At 38.1% G+C, this 18,546-nt stretch overlaps 1 long non-coding RNA gene across 1 annotated transcript in view; it reads left to right on the top strand.

Annotated features, from left to right (window-relative positions):
* The first annotated feature begins 7,573 nt into the window (after positions 1–7,573).
* Positions 7,574–18,546, top strand: part of LOC144318382 (uncharacterized) — a 64,710-nt gene continuing 53,737 nt past the window's right edge. The window contains exon 1 of the long non-coding RNA XR_013384260.1: positions 7,574–8,042. This is a non-coding gene — a long non-coding RNA (uncharacterized LOC144318382). The remainder of the gene's footprint in view (positions 8,043–18,546) is intronic.

Below are 18,546 nucleotides of genomic sequence, written 5' to 3' on the forward strand. Positions count from 1 at the left end.
TGACCAGAGGATGGTATAATAAGAAATCTAATCCATTTTACTGCACAGTTGTTGCTAAAGTATATCGGCAGCTAAGATCACCATGTGGTGAACCATGCCCCATAAAAGAACATATTGATGGCCACTATATGGGACAATAAACCAATAAATCAACATGCTATTGCTGTAACACAATTGCAACCAGAGACTTTTATCTTCCATAGTCAGAAGAAGTACTTATTAAATTTTGCTCTAATTATCTTCTATTTATTAAATTTAAATTTTTAAAATTTTGCCTTGTCAGATAATTCTTTATCAGATGATTTCCCGTTTATCTCTTACCACTCTGTTTTTACTTAAAACTCATTATAACCAACTTTTGAACCCACGTATTTGTCTACTTGTTTAAAACCAATTTCCCTGTTGCAGAGAAATGGGAAGTTCAAAATGAACAAGCTCCACTGCTGTTAGAAAATAAAAATAACCCCTGGGGCTGTGGACCAGAGTAATAGGAGTTGGTCCCTAAGTAAGACCACAGGTTGGCAGTGGCAAAGGGCATTCAGCCTGCAGGCACAGGGCCATGGCCCCAGCATCACAGCTCCTGGACTAGGATGGACAAGACCGAGACAGTGACAGGCTCATCTTGCTGGCATTGTCTGGCCCATCTGAAGGGCACAGGCCACAGGAGAAGAATGATGCTAGTGCCGACAGTGCAAGATAATTCTCCCCTACTTCGGACATGGCTCAGAGAAAGAGGAATAGAGAGGATGGGTCATAATGTGGGCTCCAAGACAACTGTGTTCACTCCCCATGAGACCCCAGAGTCTGAGTATGCAGAGGGACTAGCCTTGGCTCCCTCCATCTAGTGTAGAAAGTCTAAAGTGGTACTGTATACACTGCAGTATGTTTTCCTCGCCATGACCTCTAAAGTAGGTATGACTGTTAACCCACATTTACAGATGATGCCCCAGGTTATAGGAGGGCAATTGACCTGCTATAAAGGGTTCAGTGTATTAATGGTGAAGCCAGGCTAGAACCCGGTCTTCTGACCCCCATTCTGATATTCCCTCCAGTGAAAAACACTAACTCTCCGAAATCAATAGTGCAGGAGAGGTTTACTGCTTTTTCTTCTCAATGTAGTCATAGGAGGAAGACTAGACTCTAGTTAAGATAACAAGAGGGACACTGTTGTGCCAACAGCATAAAAAACCCCACTCTGGACAGATGGTTTTAGCATTTCCCCTTCTGTTCCTTCCTTGTTCTTTTTCTTGGTTGGTATCCTGCTGCATGTGTCCTAGGAGACCAAGGTAGAACTGCCAATTGCCATTCTGTCTGGCGAAGGGGCTCCATGGTTTCCATTCAGAGGTAGGGGTTATAATTCCACATTTGAAATTTGGTTTGGATTGAACTTTGGGCCACAATTCTCATATTCAAAAGGGGAAAAAATCTTCTCCAAAAAGGCTTTTTGTTTTTTCTCAATGTTTTCAAGTTTTAAGTAGAAAAAGAAAAAAGGTGACAAGTCCAATATTTTTTGGTGATGATCAGCAGCATCTTTTTTTTCAAAGATCATCATTCTACATAGCACAGATTGACTACTGGAACTGCTATTCTGGAAGCTGTTGAAAATGTGATCTGGACAGAAGAAGAGTTCATGTTTCAGAGCATCTGATGTCGTATTTTTCCAAAAATATCTTGTAAAGATCAATCTATCCACCATCGGTCTCCTTAGTGCGATGTTGTGTACAAAAGCCTCTTGGGAACATAAGTAGTGATAAGTAGCTAAAAGGAGATATTAAATATTGTTTGCATAACATTTTAAAGTTTGAAAAATGCTTTTCCTTTCCCTGCCACATTTCAACCTCTTAAGTGGCTTCTATTTTGTTATATGTGAGAGGACTGAAAAGCACCTCGCTCAGCTTCTCCCCTGACTATCAAGGGATGCAACTGACTCAGAAGCATGAGCCACATTCATGACATGTCAATACCTCTCACTTTTTTTTTTTAAGTTGGCTCCATGCCCAGTGTGGAGGGTTTGAATAGGGCTTGAACTCATGACCCTGAGATCAAGACCTGAGTTGAGGTCAAGAGTCGGATGGTTAACTGACTGAGCCACCCAGATGCTCCACAAATAATTCTGCCGAAAATAAATCCCCTCTAATTAGTTATGTGAATAAGCAGCCATGTGGAAATAAAGCTTCTGAATTTGCTCACTGCTGTATTTGGTACCCTTACAAGGTGAAATGCTACCACCCCTGGATGGGCTCTGTGACCACCAACTTACTGTTCAATAAAATTCAAAGGGGTGAAAATGCTGGATTTTACTTAAACACTTATTTCTCAGGTCTTTCAATATGCCCCAGTCTGCTGTTGAGAAATGAGTCAGAAATTAGGAGCCAAAGCTGTCTGCCCCCACCCCTGCGTCTCTGAGGCTTGCTGTTGGGCAAGTAGAGAGAGGAGCTACAGACTCTACCCTCATTTCCCTGAATTAGAAGCAGTTACAGGGTTCTTTTCCTGCATAGCCTTAGCATTTTTCCCCACAATTTTCTCATAGCATATTCCATATTATATTATGACTTTTTTTGTTTATACTGTAATTCCCCACTTCGTTGTGACCCTTTTTTTTTTTTTTTAAGATTTATTTATTTATTCATGAGAGACGAGAAAGAGCCAGAGACATAGGCAGAGGGAGAAGCAGGCTCCTCACATGGAGCCTGATGGGTGACTCCATCCCAGATCCTGGGATCACGCCCTGAGCCAAAGGCAGATGCTCAACCACTGAGCCACCCAGGCATCCCTGTTGTGACCCTTTCTGAGGCTGGGACTGTTTGTCATCTAAACAGCACAGCACCGGGCACAGAGGAGAGGCTCAATGAACATTCACTGAATAAATGAGTAGGACATAAGGTTTGCCATACGAATGAACTCAGAGACTCATGGCACACTGTCACTAAAGCATCCCCATGTGGCAGGGATCTAATTGTAGAGGTGCGCTGGCTAGATCGATGATTGCCTAATCTTACATTTCTGGCTAGAAGAAATGTCTTAGAGTTAGAAAAATAATATTCCTGTTCACTTAAATTTTCTTTTTCATGTCACAGAGCTTGTTTTTTTATAGATACGGTGCTACCTTTCCATAGAGGGCAGGCACATATCCCTGTTCCAACAGTGAGGATGTGCTAGATCAAACTATTCATACTCTCTCACCTTTCCCCTGCTAACCAGTTGCATATTTATAGGTTGACAAGCCTGGAGTTAAAGTGTAATCTGGGGTCAGCATGCAAGAAAAGACAAAGATGAAGGGAGATGGAGCTAAATCAGGGAAAGTGGAACACCTGTTACAGATTAGCACTGAACAAAAAAGGCTCTCACATTGTAATGACCAAAGGTGAGCTGGTCGTTGGTCTTTGGTTCTCCAGTAAACTGGTATTGAGGGTAAACCGGTATGCAAATATCTTACAGACAAAACTTACACTCAGAGCTATTAAGAGGTGGAATGGGTCTGCTCTTCTGACTCTATAGTCTTTCACTAGCACGTCTATAGCATTTGCTGCTTCCAAAACACTTGATGAAACACGTGTTTTCTTAATTAACCCTCATGGAGGAAATAGAACATAGCTGTTAATAGTTGATTGTATGGGTTTTGCAGTCAGACTGACCTTGGTTAGAATCCTGGCTTCCATTACTTGCTATATGACCTTGGGCAAAGTTTAACCTCTCTGAGCCCCAGTTAGCATCTACAATGAACGCATAAGAATACTGCCTTTCTCAAGAGTTGTTAAAGTTAAATAAGGTAATATACATACATCATTTGGCCAAAAAAAGTGCTATAATAAGTGCTTTAAAACAATTGTAAATGATGTAAATATTATTCTTACCCGTTAGAAGACACTCTGCTTGCCCACCCCTAGAGAGCTATTCTGATAGGCAAGTGAAGGAAGACCTTCCGAATGAAATGCTTACTCTGCACCAGGTCTCAAGGATATTGGCTTGGAATCCTGACAGTCTCTATTTAGTCACAATTCCTGCCAACTTGAGTCAGCCTCCTGCCCATGTCAGGACCAAGCCTGCAGCTTCTCCTCATCACATGACTCTTCTCTCAAACCTTCTCTAGCTCATATTGCCTGGCCCTGGCCCCAGGGAAGACATGACACAGGCCATTGGAGCAAGATGTTTCATTAAGTTGGCCAGGAAGACAGCTTTTCTTAGAGAGACTTTTTTTGGAAAAGAAATTCCTCCTTTCAAGTAAAATAACCCTGACTGAAATCACTGGGCTATGCCAGCGACATCAGGGCATCGTTAAAAGAAAAGCCTTGACTAAGCAATGTTTATAATTTCAGAGTTGTTTGGAGTTTACGGTGTAATTTATGCCATGTGTTCTATCATTAACAGTTTTTAAGACTGATCTATTTTTTTTTCATTCAACTGAGCACAAAACACCTACTTATGACACGGCATCTCCCATAATAAGGAAGACACACTCTTTCATTGAACTGGGAGGTTTCCTTTGTAAACCATTATTTGTTGGGTAGCATTTCCCTTCAACTACCTAACTGGCTACAGACAATGAAAACAACTTAAAGAGCAAAGAGTTCAATTTCAAGGTCTACTTGCCCCGCATTTGCATTGTGAGCTGTCTGCCATAGGGTAGTTCAGTTTGCTGGTAGGAGCCAGCCTTGGTTCATGTTTAAGAATCAGGAACGTCTCTGAGGCTGAGCAGAGCCTCAGAAGTATCTTTCAAGAACACCTTCGGGGCAACAAGGCGCTGTTGCTTTATGTGGAGTGAAAGGGGGGTCACAGCTGTGAGGAGTTGAGCTCTGACTCCTATCATGTAGCTGCCAGAAGTACATCGTTGAGCATACCACAACACATACCCTGAAAGGGCTCAGTTCTTTCTCAGAGGTCTGACTGTATGAAATATGGGCTGTGTAGAATAGTCCCTAAGAAACATTGAACTACTGGAACATCTAGTGCAGCTTAAAAAAAAAAAAAAATCAACCAACAAAACTCTTTGAAAATAAAACAAGACACATACACACACACTCCAAACCTAACCTCTGCCTTGGTTTAGATTTCACAGGAGAGGAATAAGATTTGAAATGCTACTTCTGCAACACCGGTAAAAACATGACTAAGTCTACACAGCAGAACTAAAATGGAAGGAAGCTCTTTGTCCCCGATTTATTTCTATGTTACTGCTTCCTATCCATGATGTAGCATGACCTTGGTAACTAGCAACAGCTCAACACTTCATGTGCTGACTCTTAGGCCTTCTCAGCTCACAGAACTGAGGCATGAGTAACATGGCTTTAAGAACCCTATGACAAACACTGGGATTGGGAGTATATGCAAGATTCAAGATAACAGACATCTGAATAACACATCCATACCCTGAGTCATGCTTAGTGTCTCCCTCCTTTACACCCACAACCAGTTGGTTGCTGAATTTTATCTGCCTCCTAGGAAATCCTTCAAGTCTGATCCCTCTTGCTGTCCTTGGAATAACTGCCATGGCTCTTGTCAGCCGTATTTAACAGCCTCCTCACTGACTTCCCTTTTGTCCTCTTCCCTTCTTTTCTCAGTACAGCCTCACAGTGATCCTCCTAAAGCACAAATCAGCTCTTACCAGCAAATTCCAATGTCCTTTCATTGACCACAGGATAGAGTTCAAACACCTTCCAAGTGCCTTTGATGGCCTGGGGATCTAACTATCTGGGTTTTGTCACTGAGTGGTGTTTGTCCTTAATCTCTCTGAGCCTCAGTGTCCTCACCCATAAATGAGGATAATAATAGTACTGCTCTCACAAGGTTGTCATAGGGGTTCAGTGAGATAAAGTAAGTAGAGTCTTCTTACTGTTAGATACAGAAGAGGTGCTAAATGAAAGCTGTGCCAATGTACAGAGCGCTCAGCCCACAGCCTTTACACTGGATAACTTGCAGTTCCAGGAATAGGTTCAGCAACTTAGTGCCTGTTGTTTTTCATTAATTGATTATTCATTCATCAGATATTTATTGAATACCTACACATGTCTGTGGCCTCAGCACCAACAATTTATTGAGTACCAAAGAGATAGAAATGACAAGACAAGGTAGGTACTAGCTCTCTTGAAGTTTACATTCTAGAAATGAAGACCCAGATAATAAAATTAGAAAGATTGATCATACTAAATGTTGGAGAAGATGTGGAGCATCTGGAATTCTCATACAATTGGTACTGGGAATGTAAACGGTGCAGCCACTTTGGAAAACAGTTTGGCAGCTTGTTATAATTAAACAGGCGCTCACCACATAGCCCTACAATTCCACTCTTAGGTTATTAAAGAAAAGAAAGAAAAAGTGGGGGCATCTGGGTGGTACAGTCAGTTAAGCCTCCAACTCATGGTTTTGGCTCAGGTCCTGATCTCACTCAGGATCATGAGATTGAGCCCCACAGCAGCAGCACAGTCTCCGTGCTCAGTGCAAAGTCTGCTAAGTTTCTCCCTCTCTCTTTCTCTGGCCATCCCCACTTCTCTAAAATAAATAAATCTTTAAAAGAAAGAAAGAAAGAAAGAAAGAAAGAAAGAAAGAAAGAAAGAAAGAAAGAAAGAAAGAAAGAAAGAAAGAAAGAAAGAAAGAAAGAAGGAAAGAAAGAAAGAAAGAAAATATGTCCACACCCGTAAAGATTTGTACATTCATATTCATAGTAGCTTTATTCATAGTATGAGAAACTGGAAACAATCCAAATGTCTGTCAACAGGTGAATGGATAGATTGTGGTACATTTCTACAGTGGAATGTTATTCAGTGATACAAAGAGATGTATCAACTCTTACATGTGTGAATATGTGTAAATCTTGAAAAAATTATGTTTAGTCAAAAGTCAGATATCAATAAATATATACTGTTTGATTCCATTTATATATTCCAGAATTAGGCAACACTAATATATAGGGACAGAAAGCAGACTAGTAGTTACCTAGGGTCAACTTTGCAAGGGAGGGAAGGAGGAGAATTGACTACAGAGAACCATTTGGAGTGATGAAAATATTCTGTATTTTAACTGGAGTGATGGGTGTGCATATTTGTATTTTAAATGGGCACATTTTATTGGATTTAAATTATGCTTCAACAAAGTTGAATTTTTTTAAGAAAAAAGATTAGTGAATGTTTATTGCCTAAGGGAAACTAAATACAAAGAAATCTATTACCCTTGGGAAGAGCTAAATCAGACAATTCAATCATTAAAGGTACAATCATGAATTTAAACATTAATTTACACTTCAAGTGAGTATCTGGGGTATTTCAATTTAAATTGAATATAACCCAGATAGTTTGGAACAATCTCTAGTATTCCTGTATTCTGAGGTCATTTAATGATTTCTTCCACGATAAAGCAGTGTACTAGGTCTTAGGGAAATAATGATAAAAGAATCTTGCAGGTAAGACAGATAAGAAAAAAGACAATTACAATGTAGTTAGTTATAAGACATATTTTAATAGAGTTGTATGCAATGTGCTATGGAGTTTGGGTGGAATAGTGAACATGGAAGTGTGAGATGTTAAGTAGTGATATTGAATATGGGTCTGGATATAAAGATCTGGAGTTCTGTTGCTAAGGAAACAGATTTGTAAATTATCAGCATGTGTGTGGTAGCTGACGTCATGGAAATGGATGGGTCTTCTGAAAAAGAGAGTGCAGAATGAGGAGAAAGCTGATGACGGACTTTTAAGGGACAAGAGGAGAAGGAGGAAGCTTACAAGGAGTTTGAGAAGGAGTCATGTGCTGTCATAGAAACCAAGATAGAGCCTTTAGAGTTGGAGGGAGTATCCTCAGTGTCAACTGCTACAAAGAGATCAAGGAAGATAAGGATTTGACAAGTCAGATACAGCACAAGTGCAAGGAGCAGAGCAGAGGCCAGACTGAGGAGTGCAAACAATGAATGCTAGAAGCTGTGGAAAGCAGACAGAAAAATAATCCAGAGGACCATTATGGGGGAAATTTAAATAAATATTGGAAAGACTGAAGCCCAGAGAGGTGAATGGCTGATACTTCTTGGCTGATTAGACTTGCTTGTGGAATCCAGGCAAGTGTGCAAATTTTACCTCTATCCTTGAGAATTCAGTTAGTAAAATTAATTCCAGTATGAAATGGAAAATCTTAGCTTGGCACCCAGTCTAGAGACCATTCCTCTAGCTGACCTTTTCTCCCATGATAATGGCTACTATTATTGATCACCTCCATGTGCCTGGCACCAGGCTTGTGCCTTCTATAGATTCAGTCTTTGTGGCTTGTCTACTTCTGGGTACTATGGTAAGCAGAAATGCCAGACACATTTTTAAAGATTCTTTGAAGTGAATGAAAGAGTCTGAAATCAGAAGCCAAACACTCATTAGAATATGCTGTTCTTAGAAGGCGCTTTGTTATAAATTATTTTCATGCAAAAACTCAGCTCCTTTTTGGGGCTGCCCATGAATGTAAGATATCACACCAGGTCTGCATTTCCCAGGGCCAAGCCAACAGCTGGGATGAATTGCTCCTTGCTAATGTGAAATTGCCAGAGTGTGTTGACTCTCTCCTGAAGGTGGTCATGAGGCTGCTGCTACTTCCCCTTTGGTGGCACAATATGCAACAGAGAGTGGGCATCAATCTGGACGGTAAAACGTGGCTCAGTCTGATTGCACTTTAGATCCTAAATAGAAGAGCAAATGTCCTACGTGCTCTGCTATCAAGACCCTAATTGCAATATTTATCACCCCTGCCAGGTCTCAATTTCCAACTGTTAAATGAAAGGGCATTGAGTACCACCCTACATTTGTATACAGGTATTTTTAAGTGCTACTGTTTATGCCACCAAAATTCTATTTATACTTCATAATCACATACATTGTTCAATGTAGGTTATATGTAGAGATTATTTTGAAAAAAGAGAGCTAATAATTTTGACTAAATCATGCACTTTAGAAAATTTTCCAATAGAGTCAGTAATCCAGTGTATTTTAATTTAGTCTAGTGCCACCTACCTTAATTTATCTTTGTTCTTTCGATGTGGTTCAGTTAAAAATAAATCACACTTTTTTACTGGAGATGGTATCTTTGATGTAAGGTCTTAATAATTCCATGAAAGAGAAACAAAACAAAACTCAACGACAAACCATTAAACATTTAAACCAAAAGATTATAGATAAGAAAGAAGGAAAGAAGGGAAAGAAAGAAAGAAAGAAAGAAAGAAAGAAAGAAAGAAAGAAAGAAAGAAAGAAAGAAAGAAAGAAGAAAGAAAGAAAGAAAGAAAGAAAGAAAGAAAGAAAGAAAGAAAGAAAGAAAGAAAGAAAGAAAGAAAGAAAGAACAGGGAAGGAAGGAAGAAAGGAAGGAAGGAAGGAAGGAAGGAAGGAAGGAAGGAAGGAAGGAAGGAAGGAAGGAAGGAAAGAACTTAGTTGTGGGGGATCCCTGGATCTAATGTGTATCAATGCAGAGTCATCCCTAAGCAAAAAATTTCTTTTGTTTTAAGATTAGACATCATTAAATAATAATGCTAAATAGAATAATTGTTAGAGAATGATTTTTACGAACTAAAGTTCTGAGAGACAGAGATTTCATTTTATAATGGAATATTTTTAAAATGTTCATCCAAACAGCTATAGATAAACCTTTTATTTCTTTATATCCAAAGAATCTATAATGGGATTGAGGCATCATTTGGATTGAGGAAAATTAATGAATAAATTAAAAACAGATTTACAAAGAATAGTTGCTGCTTTGCTTCTTCAAATGGCTTTCATAAAATAATTCAGGTTTCTAGCATGTTTGAGGTCTGAAGTAATTGTCAGATGTGCAGGACTCAGGAGCTGGTAAAAGTGAATTCAGCTCAAAGGAAAGAGAGTCACACCAGAACCTAGTCATGAACTGACAAGACTTCAGTGAAGTAAGAAACCTGATGAGTCAGGTAATTTGACCACCATTGGCAACATCCCTTGACTGAATGGCTATAAGCTTCTGAAAGAGAGAGTCTTTGTCATATTTTCTTCCTTTTCAAACCATTGGGTAGTTTGTATAAACATTAGAGTAAGAGTATCAAAATGAATTTATACTATAGCTCTGTGATATGCTCCTCCATAATCTAGAAGACTTCTGAAGACACTCCTAGAATCAGAGTTTCTACCATTGTTTAATCAAATTTTCCCGAGGAGTAAAAAGGAAACAATGAATGCCTGGGCTCTTTATATGTATTAGCTCATCTAAACTTCACAGCAACCTCATGAAGTATCATTTATTTATCTCATTCGCAGATGAGGAATCTCAGTGTGAGAGATTAATTAACCTGACCAAAGTTACACAGCTAGTTAAATTAGTGGCAGAGTCTCAATTTAAGTAAAGTCTGGCTCCTTACAAAAAATCATATGACCTTCCAAGATGAAACATTCTTTATTTGATTTGGTAGATATTTTTTCTCATATACTTAAGCTACTATTAAAAAGAAGGTACAGGGTGCCTGGGTGGCTCAGTGGTTGAGCATCTCCTTTTGGCTCAGGTTGTGATCCCGGGGTCCTGGGATCAAGTTCTGCATTGAGCTACCTGCAGGAGGCCTGCTTCTTCCTCTGTCTATGTCTCTGCCTCTCTATGTCTGTGTCTATGTCTCTTGTGAATAAATAAATAAAATATTAAAAAAAGAAGGTATAGCTAAAAGTGAATATTTATTAAATCTAAGAGAAGACATTGACTTTGACACTTCTCTTATGACTCTACCTTGCTCTTTGTAGTGCTCTTTGTAGTAATGTATCAAAGAAAACATCTAGAACCTCTTGGTAAATCCAGGGACTGATGAGGTTCAGTTTATTCTCTGTAGATTCAGGTGAGAGCAAAAGAACAAGCCACAGGGAAGACTTGCCTTTGTTTAAAGCCTAAGATAGTAACAATGGTTGTTATGGCTCAGTGCAAATACTAGGTACCAGTGGTCACTAGCAACTTTCCCAGGAGAGGCACAACTGTTACCTAACTGCTAAATAAATGTTATTAATAAGAAACACACCTAAAGGGAAAGGACAAGGAAAAAGCAAACATAAGTGATTATTAATAATATGTCAGGAAAATACATACCAAAAAACCCCATAGCTATAATATTAATTCTAAACAAGAATTCAAGAAGAAAAAGGGTACTATATGGGATCCCTGGGTGGCGCAGCGGTTTGGCACCTGCCTTTGGCCCGGGGCACGATCCTGGAGAACCTGGATCGAATCCCACGTCGGGCTCCCTGCATGAAGCCTGCTTCTCCCTCTGCCTGTGTCTCTGCCTCTCTCTCTCTCTCTGTGTGACTATCATGAATAAATAAATAAAATCTTTAAAAAAAAAAAAAAAAGAAAAAGGGTACTATCAAAAGACAAAAGATATCATTCACAAAGAAGATATAATATTTTTGTGCCAAGCAACATTAGTGCCAAAGAAACTTGAGTTCTTTAGTGCTAAAAAATCCAACTACAATGTTGAAAATAAAAACAACTTTAGAAACATGTGATATACACATAGTAAAATGTATATTACATCAAATAATACATATTTTCCCAATTGTGATATTTGGTTGTACATTTGGCTACAAATAACCTTAATAAATTATGGACATCAGAGATTTTCCAGACCTTATTTTCTGATTATAATCCAATAAAACTAGAAATCAACCATAAAAGGAAGAGAAAAAGCTTAACTATTAGAAATTAAGAAACACTCTAAAGAAATCCTAAACCAAAGTAAAAGCAGGCTAGAAAGTAACAACATAACAATTCATATTAAAATGAGATATAACTGAAGCTAAAAGCAGATGAAAATGTGTTCCTAGAATACATTTACGGCAAAAAATAAAGACTCATTAAATGATTTAATATTAACATTAAATTTAATATTTCTATTTTTTAAGATTTTATTTATTTGAGACACACACAGAGAGAGAGGCAGAGACACAGGCAGAGGGAGAAGCAGGCTCCATGCAGGGAGCCTGATGTGAGACTCGATCCCAGGTCTCCAGGATCATGCCATCGGCTGAAGGCGGTGCTAAACCGCTGAGCCATTCAGGCTGCCCCAAATTTAATATTTCTAACTTTAAATATTATAAATAAAAATAATGCCAAAATAAGTCAATAGAAAGCAGGAGACACAAATTAATAAAGACAAAAGATTAAAATAATGAAATAAAAAATAACAAAAATAAAAAAAATTAAAAATGGAAAAGATCTACTAAGTCTCATTAAAAGGAAGAGAAAACAAAAACAAATGAGATTAGCAATGAGAAAGATACCACAAACTAAAAGAACTATAAGAGAATATTTTATGTGATGATAAGATAATCAGTTTGAAAAGTCTGAAAGAATTATATGATTTTCTATAAAAGCATAAAGTACCAAAATGGGTCCAAGAAAAGTAAAAAAAAAAAAAAAAAAAGCCAACACTTTAGCACACCAATAACTGTATGTAGATTGGAAAGATAATTAAAGAACTCCCATTAGAAAAAAAAGAAAAAAAAAGGCATGCTCAGACACATGTATCAAGACAAGACAGTTTTGTATTTGGGTTCTATTTAATCCTTAAAACCAGGTCATACATATGGTTGTTTGTTCTATATAAAGCCACAGAAAAAGTCTGTAAACTCCTTGACTCATTTTATGAAGCTAGCATAACTGTAATCTTAAAACCCAATAAGTACAAACCAAGGCATGGTTATTGAAAAATAAACTTTACCTATAAAAAAGATTAATGGGAACTATTTCTTTGCAACAAATATATAAGAATAATATCAAGATTCCTGCTATCTAATTGCTCCATGGTAATGAGACAAATTAGGTAGGAGTACTCCAGTGTCTGAGTAGGATATACCTGGATCCAGCCAGGGGACCATTACCTGCCTGAGTACTAGAGGGTGTTTTTAAGCTGAAATGAAGAAGCCAAATCTTCAGAAAATGGTAGTTATCACTAGGAAAGTTCAACTCATGTAAAAGATTCCTATTAGTTTTATCTTAGCTAAAGCTTACATAGAACTTTATTATGTCAGGCATTTGGCTAAGCACTTTTGCATTATTTTCTCATTTAATTTCAATATCTCCCTAAGGCAGGTACTATTATTACCCCATTTTGAAAGCGAAGAAACAAGACTATCCAGTGTCCTATAGGAAGGAAGTGGCACAGCCAGGATTTGAATCTTGCTGTGAATTCGATCTAGAACCATTCTGTGTACACTCTTCCCAAATCCATTTTGCTGGCCTTCTCATGCCACCATCTTTGTATATGTTATTCTTTTTGCCCAGAACACTTAACCAAAATAATAATAGTAGTGGTAATCACAATAAAAGTTATTATTAAAACAATGGCTGCCATTTATTGAGTGATGAATATGTTCCCAGCACTGTGCTATGTTATGTGTATTATCTCATTAAATCCTTCTAACACCCTATGAGGCAGCTATTAAGTCCATCAGTCAACACAACATGATGGGTTGCATGTTCCAAGGCAGAGTGGAAGGATTTGGGAGGGCAGTGGTTGGTGAAAGGGTGGTTCATGTCAGTATTCTCAAAAAAAAAAAAAGTCCTGGTAAGCAGCAGCTACATATTTTATCAGCTTAAAATATTTCCTAATGAGAGTAAAAAAAAGAAAAATCTTTGTAAGATTACATTTTTACCTGTAGTTTTTCTTTTCTTTCTTTCTTTTTTTTTTTTTACCTGTAGTTTTTCTAGCATTAAAAAGTCATTAATCAAGCTTATAGAAGCTGTTGAAAAGTCTTGACAGAGTATTATTAAAAATATTCCATATCTAGTCAGGAAGATAAAAGAAACAATCATAAAGAAAACACCACCTAACAAAAGAGAGACATTTGTCTTATCTAACTTCATAAGTTATACAGTCACATAATTTTAGCATCTTCAGGTAGAGTTAGAAGTTACTAATGCAAGAAAAGACAACAAAGTATATCAACTACTCTCTATTCCAAATATGTAATTATTTATTTTCCATGTGTCTGATAGATTGTCACAAAGTAAGAAATCCCTAAATAAACACCATTTAATCCTAGACAGTATTACTATATCTTAATTGTAGTATTAGTATTCACAAATTTGGGGGAAAAGCACAGAGATTTTAATTCCACTGAGCAAATGGAAGAAATACAACACTTTAAAAATTATCAACTTTATATGGCTTATTGATATTTAACTAGTTTGAATAAAGAAACCTATCATTCCAACTAAACAAAAAACAAAAGCCTCTTTAAAAATCCGTCATTAGGGATCCCTGGGTGGCGCAGCGGTTTGGCGCCTGCCTTTGGCCCAGGGCGCGATCCTGGAGACCCGGGATCGAATCCCACGTCGGGCTCCCGGTGCATGGAGCCTGCTTCTCCCTCTGCCTGTGTCTCTGCCTCTCTGTCTCTCTCTGTGTGACTATAATGAATAAATAAATAAAATCTTTAAAAAAAAAAAAATCCGTCATTATAGAAAAGAGAATTTTAAAATATATTTTGATATCAATAGGACAAATTTGAATATGCCTTATGTATTAAATTTCTTGCTTGTGATAATGTTATCATAGTTATTTAGGTGAATGTCTTTTTTAGGTGACAATTCTAAAGTATTTGGGGGTGAAGTATCATAAGGTCTACTATTTTTTTTTTTAAGATTTTACTTATTTATTCATGAAACACACACACACACACACACAGAGGCAGAGACGCAGACAGAGGGAGAAGCAGGCTCCATGCAGGGAGCCCAATGTGGGACTCGATCCCAGGTCTCCAGGATTACGCCCTGGGCTGAAGGCGGTGCTAAACCGCTGAGCCACGGGGGCTGCCCAAGGTCTACTACCTTTTTTTTTTTTTTCTTTTTATGATAGTCAGAAAGAGACACAGGCAGAGGGAGAAGCAGGCTCCATGCACCGGGAGCCCGACGTGGGATTCGATCCGGGGTCTCCAGGATCGCGCCCTGGGCCAAAGGCAGGCGCCAAACCGCTGCGCCACCCAGGGATCCCAAGGTCTACTACTTTTAAGCTGTTTAACAATAACAGAAGAAAAAAAAAAAAAAGAAAAAAAAATAACAAAAGAGTAGAATATAGCAAAATATTTAAGAGTGGCGACTCTATATTAGGGGTATGTGGCTTCTACTGTACTAATTTTCAACTTTCCTGAAGGATTACAATTTTTCAAAATAAAAACTTAAGAAATGTGATTACAGAAAATTAACCGCCTTTTGTATCTTGTGTCTTAGTAGCTAACATACAAGTCATTGAAATGCTTTCATTTTCCTATGTTCCCACATATTTATTCCTAACATTAATTAAGACCTACCAATGTACCAGGAAGAAACCACTATTAATAGATATAATAACCCAATATGGAAAAATCAGACAAATGCTATTTCTTTTAAGCTGTAGTTCAAAAATACTAAAGGAACACCACAAAACCTTGGTCTAGGGAAGCCTGGGTGGCTCAGTGGTTTAGCGCCTGCCTTCAGCCCAGGGCGTGATCCTGGAGTCCAGGGATGGAGTCCCCACATCGGGCTCCCTGAGTGGAGCCTGCTTCTCCCTCTGCCTATGCCTCTGCCAATCTCTCTCTCTCTCTCTCTCTCTCTCTCATAAATAAATAAAATCTTAAACAAAACCAAACCCAAAACCTTGGTCTATTATTAATGTGATTTGGAGGGATACTTGGAACATTTCTAGAGTAGCTGCTGTATGCTGATGAAACATGGAGTTTTGTTTTTCAAATTCTTTACTTTTCATCATCTTTATAGACAACATGTAAAATCCCCAAGCCTGGAGAAGAGCAGTCTTCCTGTAAGCATGTGGGGCTCTTGACCCCTACTAAGTGAAGTCAGGAATGCTGAAGAGGGTTAAAGCTCCCAAATTCTTGTGTGAGGTAGGGTGGGTGGGAGCATTTCCCGCCCATAGGAAAGGTTGGAAACATCAAGGATTTTTAAAGCTCTCCAGGTGATTCTCATATAGAGCCAGTGATTCTCAATTGAGAACCACTGGTCTAGAGACTTGTTCCTTGGTGTGTCTGTAGACCATCAGCAACCACACCCCTTGAAAACTTGTCAGAAATTGAGAATTTTAGGCCTCACCCCAAACCCACTGAATCAGAATCTGCTTTTTAACAAGATCCCCAGGAGATTCAAATGCACACTGAAATCTAACAATGAGTACAATGATCCAGCAGGTAGAAGGTTGATCCAATACTTTGATGATATTTGACATCCTTATCAGTGCCAGGTTATGATAGAAAACAGTTTTGTCCTCAAAGAACTCAGTCTTAAACTTAAAGATGTCCCCTCCCCCTCTTCCAACTAAGTAAGACTTTCAGGTCAAGGATCCTTCCCTGTTTCTCCTAGTAACTGCAGAGTCTAGCACAGTGCTTCACAGATCATGAGTTTACTATAAATGTGTCTTGATCATGCCAGCAGAAATAAGAATGCTTTGAAATTAGGAGCTATCTTTGATCAAAAGACTATAGATCTCATGGTATAAACATAATACATCAGGCCTTCTTTGAAAATTTTAGGAATATCAGAAAAGAGAATATCATTGGCTTCCTGACAAGCTCTTTGCAATCTGTGGAGTTTTAGCAAACTAAAATATAATTCACTTTCCTCCCTATCACCACTGGTACCAAGTACTCAATTGTTTCTTTACCACATACACTGAGAAGGCCTGTGGATGTTTACTATTTCATTCTTTTCTGTTTACAGTATAAAAGTGTAAATTGAAACTGTACTGTAAAGAAAAAAACAATTTTCTGAAGCTATTATCCAGAGAAAAGGCAATGAAAGGTGAAACAAATTATGTAATGTGTTTAATAGCAAGCTTAGAAGGCCTAATTCAGCTGATTTAAACCAGCCAAGAGAGACCAAGCTCTTCTATAATACTTCACACAGTCAGAAAGATTTTCCCCAGCAACATCTCTTGATCAGAACTGGAATTCTATAAAACACATAGGAAAGCAGAAGCCAAATCTATGAGGCTTCTGTACTTTTACCTCATCCTCATCTGCCCAGGAAGAAAATGGTAATGGCAGGACCATGTCAACAGAAGGTGGTAGTACTTGGCACCAAGGTTCCTTATAATTCCAGAGATTTCCAGAAAGGAGCCAGCTTCCTACTTACAGTCTTTACCTCCTAACTCTCCATACCTCTTGGTCCTCTGAGAAGGGGATGGAGTGGAAAACTTGTAAAAATTGGTTATTTATTAGGCTAAGTCTCTTAACCCACGTTATTCTATCAATAATAAAAATCCTGATTCCATGTATTGCTTTGGCATATTTAAATCACTGCATATTGTCAGAAATAGTATATATTTTGTCCAAGACTTAAAAATACTGTAATGGGGGGGCACCTGGGTAGCTCAGTTAGTTGAGCATCCAACTCTTGATTTCAGTTCAGGTCGTGATCTTGGGGTGGTGGGATTGAGCCCTGTATCAGGCTCCACACTCAGATGGCAGTCCGCTTGAGATTCTCTCTCTCTCGCTCTTTGCTCCTCCTTCCCACTCACTCACACACACACACACACACACTCTCTCTCTCTCAAATAATAAATAAATAAATCTTTCAAAAAATACTGCAACTTATTAGATGTATAGGAGCTCAGGTCTTCCTATTTTTTTTGTTTTGTTTTGTTTTGTTTTTATTGGAGTTCGATTCGCCAACATATCTATTTTTTTTAATAGCAGAATCCTTTACATTCCAAAGTCAGTTATGAGGGTAAGAGGACCTGCCTATCAAATGGATAAGAAAAATAATATTCAGCACAAATAGAAAACACCCACTGAAATACAATCACATTTTAATCATTAGAGAAATCTTGTGATCTCCATATCTGGATAGAAGTCTTATGAGCCTTATATTTAATATATACGTGGTAATAGAACACAGAAATACCTTCTCATATCCACTTCAAGGAAGAAATCATCTGGCAGCAGGCACCATAGTTTGAGCTACTCAAAATGTCTAACTTTCATATATGCTCAGCTTCAGGCGACAATATGTCTGCATATATCCACGTAACTACTGAACTTCAACAGATGTCTGTCTATTTTGAACTGAAAATACAGAGTAAATGAAATCGAATTAAATACCTGTGGGAAATTCTATTTCAAGCCAACCAAAGTACATGTAGGAACAGATAAACTCTGTAAGAGCAAAAAATTAATAAAACATTTATAACTACCTCATGTCCCTTTCAGATATAAAATTAATAAAACTGACAGTGGTTTTTAAAATACAGTTACCCTCAATATACCAACTTGTAAGAAGGTAGGCTCATTCGGAAATGAATTGTGAGCAAATGGAGATTTCTTATCCTCTAAGAGGCTGCTGGTGTGCAAACATGGATTTCGGAATTCTTTTCACCTAAAAATTTGTAGCATTTCCAGAAGGAATGTGTTTGGTTGAATGGGATGACAATAAACAACTGCCTTCGATCAGCAAAACACTTTGCGTGGTCCTTTTCCACGTTTTAAAATCTTAGATATTATCTTGAGCTCAGCATGTTTGCGTGTCAGATGGATGTTTGCAAAATGTTGTCATCCCCGGGGAGCTAGGAGAATTCAACCTCGGCCCGATGCTAAATAAATATA

The sequence above is a fragment of the Canis aureus genome, chromosome 8, assembly GCF_053574225.1.
Source record: "Canis aureus isolate CA01 chromosome 8, VMU_Caureus_v.1.0, whole genome shotgun sequence".
Classification (NCBI taxonomy): Eukaryota; Metazoa; Chordata; class Mammalia; order Carnivora; family Canidae; genus Canis; species Canis aureus.